Source organism: Benincasa hispida, chromosome 6, assembly GCF_009727055.1.
Source record: "Benincasa hispida cultivar B227 chromosome 6, ASM972705v1, whole genome shotgun sequence".
Classification (NCBI taxonomy): Eukaryota; Viridiplantae; Streptophyta; class Magnoliopsida; order Cucurbitales; family Cucurbitaceae; genus Benincasa; species Benincasa hispida.
In genome coordinates, this window is record NC_052354.1 from 55,913,742 (window position 1) to 55,928,405 (window position 14,664).

Genomic DNA, 14,664 nt, shown 5'->3' on the forward strand with positions numbered 1-14,664 from the left:
TTTATGGTATTTAAAATTATCGTGTTATTTACCAAAATTAAATTCTCATTATATATATATATAAATTATTTAACTTGATAATTACGAAGTGAAATATGGTTATCAAATAAGTTGACTTCTTCATTAAAAAAAAAAAAATTAACTTAATAATATATACATACAAGAATAGATGACCTTTAAATTTTTTTAAATGAAGTAGTCCAATGTCTTAATCCAAATATATGAATTGAACTTGTCAAATGGGACCTATGAAAATACATATTAAGAAATAAAGGTGTCACTATGCCAATATTCACCAGAAAAGAAAGATGTGTATGCTTTCTTTATATTTTTCATATAATAGGATATATAAAGTCTATACTTAATTATTAAGAAACGCAATCACTTACTCTTTTAACTATTTAAAAATATATAAGATTTTTAAATAATACATTATCATTAACATAAAAAGTCAAAAATTTGAATATCCACCCAACGTACCGTTAAGTTAAAAATAATGAGTATATATAATTTATCTTCCTATTTAAATAAATTGATTCAAGTTGTTAAGAAATTAAAGTAAGATCGCGAGATACTAATGAGAGTTTATAAATAAGACTTTTCCAACTCTTGAGTGATTTTTTTTTTTTACTGATTTATTGAAATTAATATTCACTAATAAACATGACACTTATTTATTAGTTCATATTTGACCTTATAAAAAAAAAATTCTAGGTATATACTTAACTTGCTAAATCAATTTTAAGTAAAGTTTTAATTTTATCAAATTCAAATATAAACTCGAATGAGTAGGAATTATAATATTTTTCTATAACAAAATTGAAAATTTTCTCTTGAAGCAACCAATGAATTACCCAAAATCTCCAACTACTCACATTTGTGAGACATTACATTTTGTCAAAGAAAAACAAACAAACAAAATTAATTACTGCACAATTATATTATAAAAATTATAATTTAGTTTGTTTAGTATAATATAGATTAAGGATTCGAATATCGTATACCAATTGAACTATACTCGTACAAAATTTTAAAATTTTGATTTATTTTGTGAAAATTACATGCTTTAATTTTATAATTTATTTGGTGGATTTTATAGGAATTATTGAAAATAATTTTGGTAGGACTGAGCTGAGATAGACCATGTCCAAATCAGAATAGCTGCCTCCAGCTGTCAAACATGAAAGTAGTTTAGCTCCTCAACAGAATCCCACATCTTTTTTATTTGTTCTTTAGTGCACTAAATTAGACCTTTTCAATTTGAATTATTGTAAAGTTTAGCCATTGTTTTTGTTCTCAATTTGATCATATTTCATATTCAACTTTCTCATTTTATGTTATGAATTCATATTATCATAACAAAAAATAAAAAATAAATCCAAATTTTATCCACTTATAGTCAACATTTCCATGTCTATTACTATTAAGCATGTTCAAGAAAACTTTCCAATCATATAAAAAATACTTTTTTAAAAAATATTTGGACTGTATTTTATATTTTTTTCAAAAAATTATATATATATATATAATCATTTTTTGGCCCCTAAATTTGGTAAAAATATGTATTGTCTTTCTTCCTTAAGCTTTTATAGTTTATTTATTTGAAGTCTTACATGTCGTGTCATTCACTTGTATTTGATGGTGTATATATCGAGTCGGATAACATCAAATTTGTATTTATCATTGTCTAAAAAATTATATTACTCTATAAAATATTAAATGACGAGTACAAAAATAGACTTTAATCGTATTTTAAGGTTAAAAAATAATAATAAGATTTTGTAAGTATTAAAAAAAAAGTGTATAAAATCATTTAAAACCCTTAATAAACCATTTCAAACAAAGCGTAAAACAAGTATGAAAATCCAAGGACTTAAGCGACAATTTTCTTATTGTCATCTTTTGAACAAAATAACAATTTCCTTTGAAGTTTTAAATATACATTTTTACGAATATTGAACCCAAAAAAAAAAAAAAAAAAGCATATTTATTTAGCCAAGAGTATTTGTAAGAGAGTGGCCAGAAAAAAAAAAGATTTTCATCCATTTATATTATATTTTAATGGGATTGTGCTTGATTTTTCTTGATAATTACAAGAAATTGAGTTTATTTGAAAATTCAACTTTAAAATGGTAAACAAATAAAATTGACAAAAATAAGATTTGTTTGTTTGCTTGCTTTTTGTTTGTTATGAGTTTGGTGTCAAATAGTCAGCCACCAAAATGGCAGCTTTCACATTGAAGTGAAATTAGTAATTTTAACACAACCAAAGACTTTATCAACACTTCCAACTAATAGAGGTTTACTCTTGCACATAAATTTGTGGAAGAATACCTTACAATTTTAGACTTTTATTAAAAGATAAATCCAATTTAGCACATACACTTGTAAAACAAACAAAGACAAAGACAGTAGAATTATATTAATTTCTTGGATTTATTTTCAAAATAGTTTCTTTTCCATTCAAAGGTAATTTGATAACTCATAAAGGTTAATTAAGGTTATTTTACTTAAGTTGAAATATCATTTTGATTCTTATATTTCAAAATTTATTTAATGGTAGTTCTTATACTTTTAAATATTTGATTTTAATTATGTACGCTTTCAGTAAATCTTAAACTTAGTCTCAGTTACTAGTTTAGTGTTGATTTTTCAAAAAAAGATTTTATTGTAATTTTTGAAAACATATTCGTTATTATTATTTAACAAATTGTGATAAAATTAACTTCGAATGAATAAATTTGAAATTTATTTAAAGTATAAGAGATAAAATTGGGTATTTGAAAGTACAATGACTAAAATTGAACCAACTCTAAAATTTGGAAACGTATATTAGGCGTCTTTTCTATGTAAAGGGTAACTTCAATTATTCTTAATAAAGTAAAATACCATTTATAAAAAAAATGATTGTTTTTTTTAAATAATTATTAAATATTATTTTAAAGTAGAAAACTTCTATTGGTTTCAATTTAATTAAGTGAAAAATGTCCTCCCAATAGTAATTTGGACCAATTTGGTCCATTCATGTTATTGAATAGAAATGATAGTTGTAAAAATCAGTAGGCATTTTTTTAATGTACCAACAACTCCAATTCATCCAAAAGAAATCAACAATAACCACTCCAATTGTTAAATAATAATTTATTTTCTCTTCTTATATAATTGGTATGTTTGAAATACATTAATTTTATAAACTCAAATGGAAATGATTCTAAATTGAGATAGTCAATGAGATAGGGTGGAATATTTCCAATGTCACACCATTAGAAACTTTAACCTAATAATCATTATATTATACAATATGAATCAAAGTTGTTGAGATGTTAAAATCAACATTATCTTACGCAACTATACAAACTAAGTCCAGCAAAGCTTGGCTATAAAAATCTGAAAAGAAAGTAATTACAAACTATTTAATAAACATTACTTTTTAAAAGAGAAATATAATTTAATATAAGAAGTTTTACCTTTTTCAAAAAAGAAAATTTGCCTTTTTATTATAGAAACAAATTCGTAAACTTTTAGTCGTTCTTGAATTGATTCTCGAATCTTTCATATTAAACCTCACTTAAATCAAGTTGAATAGTTATGCTAACTTATAAATGTCTGATCAAATTAACATATTTGGTGAGCCATAAATAATGAAGGGATGGCCAAAGAAATAAATGACTTTAAAAAAAAAAATGCTGTCTTGTTTCTGAAACTCTATAGTTCTTTTTAGAAGACAAAAAACTTCATTACTTGCCACCCACACCCAACAAAGATTTGGTTCTTATATTATTCTTGATATTTTGGGTGTGGGCTTTAATTTACACCTTTCAAGCTGTCAAAAGCTCAAACTAATTAAACCAATTCTTCAATCATTTTGAGTCTTACCTTTCTTTCTTTTTTTTCTCCACTCTCAAGTTTCTTATGATTTCCTTCCTCAAAACAAAATTTTTTATTCTATTAAATCACTCCCAAATTTAATATACCTTAATTCAATACATGATGTTAAATATTGTTCTGCTAAACTTATTTTTAAAAAAGTTATTATAATTTACAATTCTTTTTACAATACAGTCTTTTTTAAAAATTAAAATTTTAAAAAAAACTCAATACGTAATTTACCAATAGTGTATGTGGCCTCAAAGGCAAATACTTGTTATTATAAATGCACATCTAAAAAAAACAAAAATTAATAAATAAGGCCTCATATCGTAATTATTTTGATTTTTTATTTTTATTTTTGAAAATTAAGTGTACAGATACTATTTTTCACCTCCATATTTCTTCATTTGCTATCTACTTTTTACTAGTGGTTTAAAAAATTAAGATAGATTTTGAAAACTAAAAAAATAGCTTTTAAAAACTTGTTTTTGCTTTTGAAATTTGGCTAAGAATTCGACCATTGTACTTAAAAAAATGCAATTCATTGGAAATAAATAAGACATATGTTTAATTTTCAAAAACAAAAAAATGAAAAACGAAATGGTTATCAAAGAAGTCCAAGATTTTTTAAAAACAAATATGAATTTGTAAGGCAAAAACATGATTTAAAACCAAAATCTTAGGATTTGTTTGGATTAACTTAAGAAAAAAAATGTTTTTCAAAAAACTCATTTTTATTTAAATACTTTTGATAAAAATCGATTAAAATATATTTAAAAAAATTATTTTGAGTGGTTGTCAAAAACTTCAATTTCTTTCAAAATAATTTTATTTTTTAAAAATTAAATACTTTAAAATGTATTTCAAACATCCCCACAACCTTTTCAAAATATATTATTGACATTTCATATCGTACATAGGATCAAATATTTATACAGAATTGGAGTGAAAGATGATACAAAGTATAAACGACCCCTTACAAATAGACATTTTTCCTATTAGACTTGAAAACTTAAAGTTCTCGAAATGAATCTGAATATAAGAATTTTCATAATATTAATGAGTGGTTTAAAATATAATTTAGAGCAATCTTGTAGCCCTCCTTTCCCTTTCATATCCTTAATGGTTTTGAAAAGTATATATTGTATTAGGGCAAATTGGTGAGCATGTTCCAATGATTGTCAAACTTTATAATAATCTTCTTCGCATTATCCATGGGAATGGAAAGGAAGCCATTAGCCAACCGAGTTCGACAAACCAGCTAGACAAAGACAGAGCACTGACAGAAAAGATCGAGAAGGGAATAATAAATAATAATATTACCAACCATATCACAAGAAAAAAATATATATTTATTTGAAAGAAAAACAAATAAATTACAAGTGAATAAAATTTTAGACTTGTGTCTAACAAAAACTTCAATTTTCAAAAGTATTCGATAGATTTACAAGTTTTAAATTTTATGTTTAATATATATTTTTTAATATAATAAAAATTGGAGCCTTCCAACCACAAGTTTCTTGGTCTCTAACACATAAAGGTATGTTAATTTCTTTTGATTTTTTAACAAACAAAATTGTTTGTCAAATTTTGAAACTTTGTCAATGTAATAAGAACTTATTAGACATGAAATTAATTTTGAAAATTTTAATATAATAAAAATTTATTACAAACAAAATTGATGTCTATTGGTAATTGACATGTAATTATTCCTATAAGGACACAAGTTCAAATCTTCTTATCCATATTTTCGTATTGAAAAATGACACGAATTAAGAATGTGGATGGTCCAACCCGCTCTTAGAGGTTGATTCTGATTCACTGGAACTAGAAGTCATCAATCTCATTCCTCTCTATCTAAAATTTAGATTTTTGCAAATGATATTATTTTATTGGTAAATTTATTAATGCTTTGTGTTTTTGTCATGTTCCCAAGTGGTGAATAGAGTTGTTCATGCTTTGTAGTTTTAACATCCTCTTAGAGTAATATTCTTGATTTGAATTTTTTTTTTTTCAGATAGTATTATCCCGTTCTTGATAAGGAGGTCACGTTATAATTTCTCTTGATGTTTATGTTAACCTAAGAAAAAATCAAACCCTATTAAATATGGACTAAATTTATAATTCAACAATAGTAAATTTAAGGTTTAGATCCTACTTTGATCTCTAAACTTTGATTATTGTTCTATTTTGGTCCTTAAACTTTTAAAAATGTTTGTTTTAGTCCATGAACTTTTAAAAAATGCTTACTTTGGTCTTTACTATTAAAATTTTGTCACTTCTTAACAAGATAGCCAAATGACTTGTGTTTCTTGATAACTAAGCTACCAAATAAGTTAACCACACTAAAAAACCTACGGTTTCAATCTTAAATAAGATGGTAAAGTGATTTTGTATTGAAAACGGTGGTAAAGTGAAAGTAACTTTTCATTCAAGATTTTGGTCGTTCACTATTTTGGTGCATCGGTAATTAACATTTTACTTCATATTCATCTTATTAGACATATTTAGAGTCTAAAAATATATTTTGCCTCACATTTCCATTTAAGTTTTAACAAAATTTTAACTATAAGAATTAAAATAAATACTTTTGGGAACTAAAACGAATATATTTAAAGTTTAAGGACTAGAATAGAAATTTATTTATTCTTTTTTCTTAAAACACTTCATATATATATATATATGTGGAAGGGTTTCGTGTTGGAAATGGAAGATTGAGGAGGGTTTGCGGCGTACGCGTTTACAACGAATACAAAGAATTGTGTCGTGTGCTGGTGGTTTCTGGTCTGTTTATTGGTTCGGTTCTGAGTATTTAAAGAGGTTGTTTGGTAATCTAATCTAATAATGTTGGAAAACGTTTTGATTTTGTGTTTTTTTTGGCCTCATTTCAATAATAAACTTGTTCTCTCTCTCTCTCTCTTTCCTTCTTCATTTTAAAATTTGTATTAAATATTTAAATAATTTTCTTTCATGACTTTTTCAAAATTTAAACTCTCTTTAATTTCTTTTTAAAAAATTATATACAAGTTATGTATGAAACATTCATGTGTGTTTCTATTTGTTACAAAGTAGAAATGTAAGTTTTTTCTCCCAAAGTTATATGTTAAATTAACACAAAGATTTAATAGAATTCAAGTTGGCACCAATTCACTTCCATTAACACTAATGAACGATTTTTTTTTTAATATAATAGGAGAGAAAAATTTGAACTATATATCTTTTTATCACTAATACATATCATATGTTGGTTGAGTTATACTCGTTGTGACACTAATAAACAATAAATTAGTATCTTCCTGATCAAAACACAAATTACTCATTTGACTTTATTTTCTTCCAAAAAAAAAAAAAAAGAATTGCTCTATGTTTATAAGAAAAAAAAAAGAATTTATGAAAGTTAACATTAAGACAAATTGTGTGTCTTAAAGGCTAAAATAGTCTTCTTGGCGACCTATTCCACGCAGTTCTACAACTTGTTGTTTAGGTACAAACAACAATATTATAATTTATAAAATAAGAAATATAGCTCTTCCCACCCATAATAATATGTAATTGTTTTTTTATTAATTTTGTTGAGAATATTATTTGTTCCCCTAAAATGAATTGCCTTGCATGTTCTTTAAATATACGTGGCAAAAGTGTTTGAAAACCATGTGTTTTGTCCATTCATATGAATATTAAATGAAATATAACACCAACATTTATAAGATCAACAATTGTCTCGTATTATTAATATAATAGACAAATAACATGATGATGAACTTTGTCACACATTTATGATTAGTTATTAGGAAACTAGACAAAAATAGTGTCAACAATGTTATTCAATGTGAATGTGATCGAGAATATATTGAATTTGTGTAGGTATAACAAATTGTATGTCAAGTTTGTTAGTTGTTGTAGTTGTTGCCAAAATCTTAAATTCACCTCAAATGTTTGGCTTTGTTTTATTTATTTAATTTTTAATTCAACTTTACTAACATATGGGTGAGAATTCAAAATTTTTAATCTTTTTAATTCAATATATAATGTCTTGATCAGTTAAATTATGCTCAAATTGATTATTAATGTGTTTGAATTTAGCGGTTAGATTTTCGTAAATATAGGATTATGAAAAAAATATGTAGTTTGATTTGGTGATTAAGTTTGTTAATCATTGACCATAAAATCATTATTAATTCTTATATTTTACATTCTATGAACTATAAACTAAATATACCTTACACAAATTTAAGTTTCTCTAGTTCTCTTCTGTTACATGATTTAAATATCAACTTCATCGATATAAGCTATACATTTTTAATTAATAATTCAATATTTCAATATCATATCTTATCATTATGTTATTGATCGAGATGACATATTGATAAAAATATAGTATAATCGAATAATTATGTCATCTATTTGTTCTCTTAAAAGTTGAAAGTTTTAATTATCATTCTCTATGGTAAATTATAAAATTAAAAATTTTAAAAAATATATATATATATATTGAGCCACCACGTGGCAGCTGATTAGCTAGTTCATTTGTTACATATTGTCCGGGGGCATGCTGCCAATCAATCAATAATTTAAATCCGGGCTAAAATTTTCATTAAATTGAATAAATTATTTTTGAGAAATGCAAAATCGCACATGGCTTAAGAAAGTGAGATCATTATTTGGGAACTTTATTCTTTTAAATGTTTTATGTCTTTAAAAAAAATTGAATAAAAATTTATGCTTTATTTAGCTTTTCCTACGGCCGAAAAATGCAATTTTCCGTGCTTTCATTTGTTGAACTAAGAAATTTTTTTTGAAAAATATAATCGTTGAGTTTTATTTTTATTTTTTTTTAAAAAAATCATTTACATATTTAAGAAAATATAACATTTCAGACAACATTGATATTTTCTTGTTTTCTTCATTATTATAATTCTTGAAGTAATTGTTCATATTCAATTATGAACATTGTTATGTCAATGCTTAATAACTTCTAAAATATATAATAATAATAATAATAATAATAATAATAAAAAAAAAACATACATTATAAGAAGAAAAATCATTCAGACAATTTTTTTTTCAAAATATACATATGAGTGACAATATTTTATCGTAAGTGTATTTTCTATAAAATAAAAAAAGAACTACAATTTTACAAATATTTTTATAGCTCATATTTTGATATATAATTTATGTTTGGTCAATATTTGAAAGTATTAAAATTGTGGAAGATAAATAATATTTTTCTTACAATAAATAACCCTCTTTTTTCTTAAAAAAAACTTAAAAATAAATTGATTATCAAATAAATAGTTTTTTTTTCCCTTTTGACGGAGTGCAGGAATCCAACCTTTAATTTAAAGTTCATAATATAAATATTATATCAATTAAATTATATTGAATTTAGCTAATATTTTTTTTCTACGAGTAATGAAATAGCTATTTTCTATTTTAAATATACTCATTTGATTTTAATTCTAAATAAAATAAATATATTTTTTGAAACAACGATTGAATATATATGCTCGATTGTTTTTAATCCAGGTAATCTTAACCATTTAAAATGACACCCAAAATGATCAATTTCTCTGAACCCAAGTTTTTTGCACAAATTTAACAAATCTACGGGATATAATAAAATTAAACAAAAATTCATCCCAGAAAAAGGGTTATTTTGTCCTCAAAAGGAAAAGAAAGAACTAAAATTAGAGATGAAAGAAATGGCCGGCTTGGGAATTATTTTGTTTTGATTTTTTTTTTCTTTTTGGTGAATTCTCCAACAAATGTTGATATATTTATACTTTACCAAACTATTAATTTAACCTTCAGCTTACTTGATTTGGATTTACATTAATAACGATAACAACAATCAGAACAATATTAACGAATATCAATGTTCGCCTTTTTTTAAAAAAAAAAAAATACCAATTTGGATAGTATACTTTAGATTTCATCCAATTTTAATTAATATATTTTCAAATATAGTGTTTACTTTCAATACATCTTAAAAAATTATTTTAAATTTTTGTTTTTTATTTAATTGGTTAAGTAATAATTATAATTTATGTGGAAGAAAAAAATACAATGGAAATATTTTCTTATCTTTTTAGAAAAAAAAACAAACTCATAGGGTCTTTTTTTTTTTTTTTTTTAATAAGTGTAACCGATAAATTTGAGCATTTAAAAATGAAGTATTTTTGTAAGAAATTTTAAAAATAAAGTGTTTAAACAAATAAAAATGACGAAAATAATATTTTTTGAAATGATTTTGTTGGAATAATATGTTTGAATTAAGGAATGCGGTGCGGAAGGACCAAACTTGAATACCACTATGCAAGAATTTTTGTGGTCCAATTAAGGTTGACCCCACAACATGGGTCGTGGGTCCCACATTAAGTGCTTCACCATTTTTGCTTTCGTGATCGGCCCCAAATACTTTTCGCTCGTTGGAAAGGATTTTGAAATCGTTTTTAATCGGTTCAAAATCAATTCAAATGTAGCTTTAATCGAACACAATAAATTTAATATTTAGTTTTAATTTTTATAATATTAAAATTAATTCGAAATTATTTAAAATATATTTTAGAGTAATGTTTAAAAATGTTAAAATTGATTTTGACTATTTTATAATCACTCTCAAACATCCTTTATTCAATTTTATTAGTCATAGTTTCAATAGATTTTTAGTTTAATCTCTTTAAGTTAATTTATTAAAATTGATTAAATAATGATAATAAATTTCAGGAAAGAAAGTATAATATGTGAATATTTTTTTTTAGTAAAATACTAATAAATAATAAAAAAGAATAAGTTTGTAGTAGATACTATAATTAAGATTTTTTAAAAGTACGACAATTAAAATTAGAGCGTTAAAGAGGCTAAAATCAAACATGTCCCAAAATATAAGATGGTATTTTAAGTTTTTTTTTTCCTTTCAATCATAAAATAGTGTAAAATTCGGAAGAAATAAAAAGAGAAAAGAAAATAATACCTTTTTAGTCTCTAAATTTTGACTCTAGTTTTTATTTGGTCTTTATGTTTTAAAAGGTTACACATTTAGTTTTTTAAGTTTTGTGTTTTGTTTCAATTTAGTATCTAAGTTTCAAAATGTTGCATTTTATCATTGAAATTTGAGTTTTGTTCCAATATGGTCCTTAGGTTTCAAGATTTTATATTTTTAACCTCAATGTTTTCTTAAATACTCAATTTCAGTCATTGACAACAATTTCTATTAATTAATAAAAAATTATCATTAAGGGAAATTTTAAATTTAACTTTAAAAGTGATAAAAATAGTGAAATTAATTAATAATAATTATTTGCACGATTTTTAATTTATTAACATAAATTAATTCTAAAGACAAAAAGTGAGTAATTAGTGAAAAATCAATGTTAAAAGTTTAAATCTTGAAATATAGGGATCAAATCGAAACAAAACTCAAATGTCAGATAAAAATGTAGTATTTTGAAATATATGATTAAATTAAAATTGAACTCAAAATTTAATGATTAAATGTACAATATTTTGAAATATAAAGATAACGGATATTAAAATCTAGAGATAAAAAAGTACTTGTTGGAAGAGAAAAATGGTAACTATTTTCGGTAAGAATTAATGTTATTTGCATTTAACGTGATAGTTGGTGGTTTCATTAAATGAAATTGTAATTTCTTTTAAAAGAAAGGTATTTAATGAACTTGGCTCCACCTTACTTCAATATGGCAAATTGAAGTTGAACCTCCTAAATGCATTAATAGATATGGTAATATTATTCGTTACTTATTTTTACCATAATGGATGAAATCTTCGATTCTACTTTTTCGAACTAAAAATGATTATATAAAACCAGATAGTATTTTCTTTCTTGTATAATTTATAGTTGAAAAATGGTTATTATGCTTAATACAAAAATTATGAATGTAAATGAGTGGATTTGACTGTTTTTTTTAGGGAAAAAAATCCTAAGTGCAAGCTAGCACCCAATACAAATGTGCAATGTGGTATTTTTCTTTTTTTCTTTAAAACTATTTTTTAAAAAAAAAAAAATCTTTATAGACAATGGAGAGGGGAATATGAGTTTAAAGTTGCATCTAATCATTGTTTTTTTTTTTTTTTTCCATTTAAATCCAAATTGACATTGAGTTGAATAACTCACAAAATCAACCAAACCAAAAATGACATGTTAGTTGAAACTAAGGTGATTTATGATGTAGAACACAAATATTTCGTAGATAGTCATGACAATCAAATAAACAACAAATAAAGTACCAACAGCTAAATGAATAGATAACACACAAAGTTTGGTAACCCAGTTCGATGATATACCACCTACATCCGAGGGGTGTTGTATCTAAGAAAGATAAATGCATTAATATAAAAAGTCAAACATTTACAACATTGTACTTATCTATATAGTCAAAATCATTACAGTGACACCCACGAAGTCTAATTTATATTTATCACTTAGACTCCCTTTAGATGAGAGACTCACTCTCAATGGAAACTTATGCACCTCTTAATTATGCGAGTATTAATGATAAATCACTTAGATTCCCCCTAAGTGTGAGAAACCTTCTCAACGATATTTTATCTTTCCAATATCAAATGATGCTTGCGTCACTTTATGAACTTAGACTCCTCCTAAGTTGGAGAACTCCTTTTTTGTTGACGATTCCTTAGGATTCTCCTAAGGATGAGAGCTCCTTCTCAATGAACAATGTCTTATGAACTCCCCAAGAGTTAGAACTCCTTCACAACTTTCGTTACTTTTAGGCTCACCTATGGCCAAAAACTCTTCTAAAGATTGCTTCTAATATCTTAAGAACAAGAATCTAACAAGCCACCTAATAACCCTCAACTTCTTGATTCACAACAACTATTAGTATGGAGAGCTTTGGTGAAGACTAAGAAAACACAACTATGCTCAAATTTTATCATGCGTCTAACAAGACTATCTTGCCCTTAAATAGCACAGCGGAAAGACGGAAAATATCTCCATGCAAATTCAAAAAATCATGAAAAAGAAAAGTCGCAGAAAATAAAACGTTGTTTGTTTCAAATAAGAAAAGAAATATTCTACAAAATTAGCATATTGTGAAATATCCTCAGAAAAATATTATGAGACATCACCAAAATAACTTAAGGAACAAATTTCAGAAATCTTAGATAAATATAAAGCCAATAACACATTTGTAACAAGTAGATATACCTTTTTTAGTTTTATAGTTGACATAAGTGAATAAAAACATTTATTGTTCCAATCAAACCAATGGGGGGTTTTTAATTTAAATAAATAAATCTATTTTTGGCTTGCCTCTATAACATAGGTGTTTTTAAAAATAAAAATAAAACACCCATACAAATGTCAAACACAACTAAATTCACATGTGAAAATAGTATTTATAAATTAAAATTTTAAAAACTAAATACATATCATATGTAACTTTTGATTTCAAAATTCTCTCTCATACTATTTTTAACTTCTATAATTATAGTCATACTCATTCGATGAAATGAATGCTAATTGTTGATTTATAACACATTGTTCTGTCTACTCGAATCCAAGTGTAAGTTCAACTAGAGTCCCGGTGAGTCCAGGGTCGAACTCAGGGATTGCTTTGTAAGTATGCATTGAAAATTACTGCTTCGATCTTGACACACCTAAATTACTAAATGAATGATGAGTTGGTTTATGCTATTCTAACGCTAAGGTTGGTTAAACGACAAACGCGATGGATAATACAATCTATGTGAGACAGTCTGTGCGATTAATGCTAAATTTGAATGGATAGAAGTATGGTTGAGAAGAATACTCACTAACATTCCTAAGTAAAATGCATAGATCATGCGTTCAAGCAGATCACTCGAAATTATAACCTACATCTTTCGGTGCACAGAGCCACAATATCCTATCTCTATGATGCATGCGATGAGTGTTTATTGCAAGAGATATTTCTTTATTTCCAAAGGAGCTCTCTTTTTGTTTTATGAAATCGAAACCCTTAGTTCTTCCAAACCTATGTTTAATCCACTCAGCATAATATTTCAATTTGTTCAAGTATTCAATAAATATGCATAAAACAAATCGAACACATAATTTTATGTTTTTACTTAGTTCCTGTTAGCTAAATGCTTCTCAACCCATAAGTGATTTAGTTGCTCATGATGATGATAACAAGGCTGGATAAATGATGAGCCAAATATGCATTCATATTGGTAAAAGATGTTTCTCAACATTATACGATACAATTACAGCTAAGATAAAGGAAGAATAGAGAAAAAAGGTTAAGTCGTGGTGTGCAATCTTTTGCCTCCTCCGGCTTTTCAATGACTGCTTTGCTTAGATTGTGTTGAAGACGATGGTCCTCTTCTGTTTCCAAGGAGAACCTAAACTCTTACTTAAGGTTCACAAATGGTTCGAAAGAGAAGTAAGGATTTTGATTGAGTTTTCTCCAATTTATTGGTTCTCTTCCTCTCTTTTGTTTTTCTAGATCCTCTCTTCTGTTCTATATTCTTACATGACATTCTTTTGGAGTATTTATAGGCAACCAGAGGCAACTTATTTTCTCTCACTAATGATTGTGTTGATAAGGCGCATTAAATGTCATACCCTGATGCATCGCCTGCTGCGCGTCAAAAGTTCATTAGTTTTGCCATGAAATTTTCTTATCAGCTACCAACTTGTTGTTAGGGATGATGCCCTAAAGTCTCGTGTCCTGTAGTTTGTAAACAGTTTGTACGAACGCTTGTGATGTATAATATATGATATTTACTTCACTTCTTAACTTTACACATTTAGATGTTTTATTT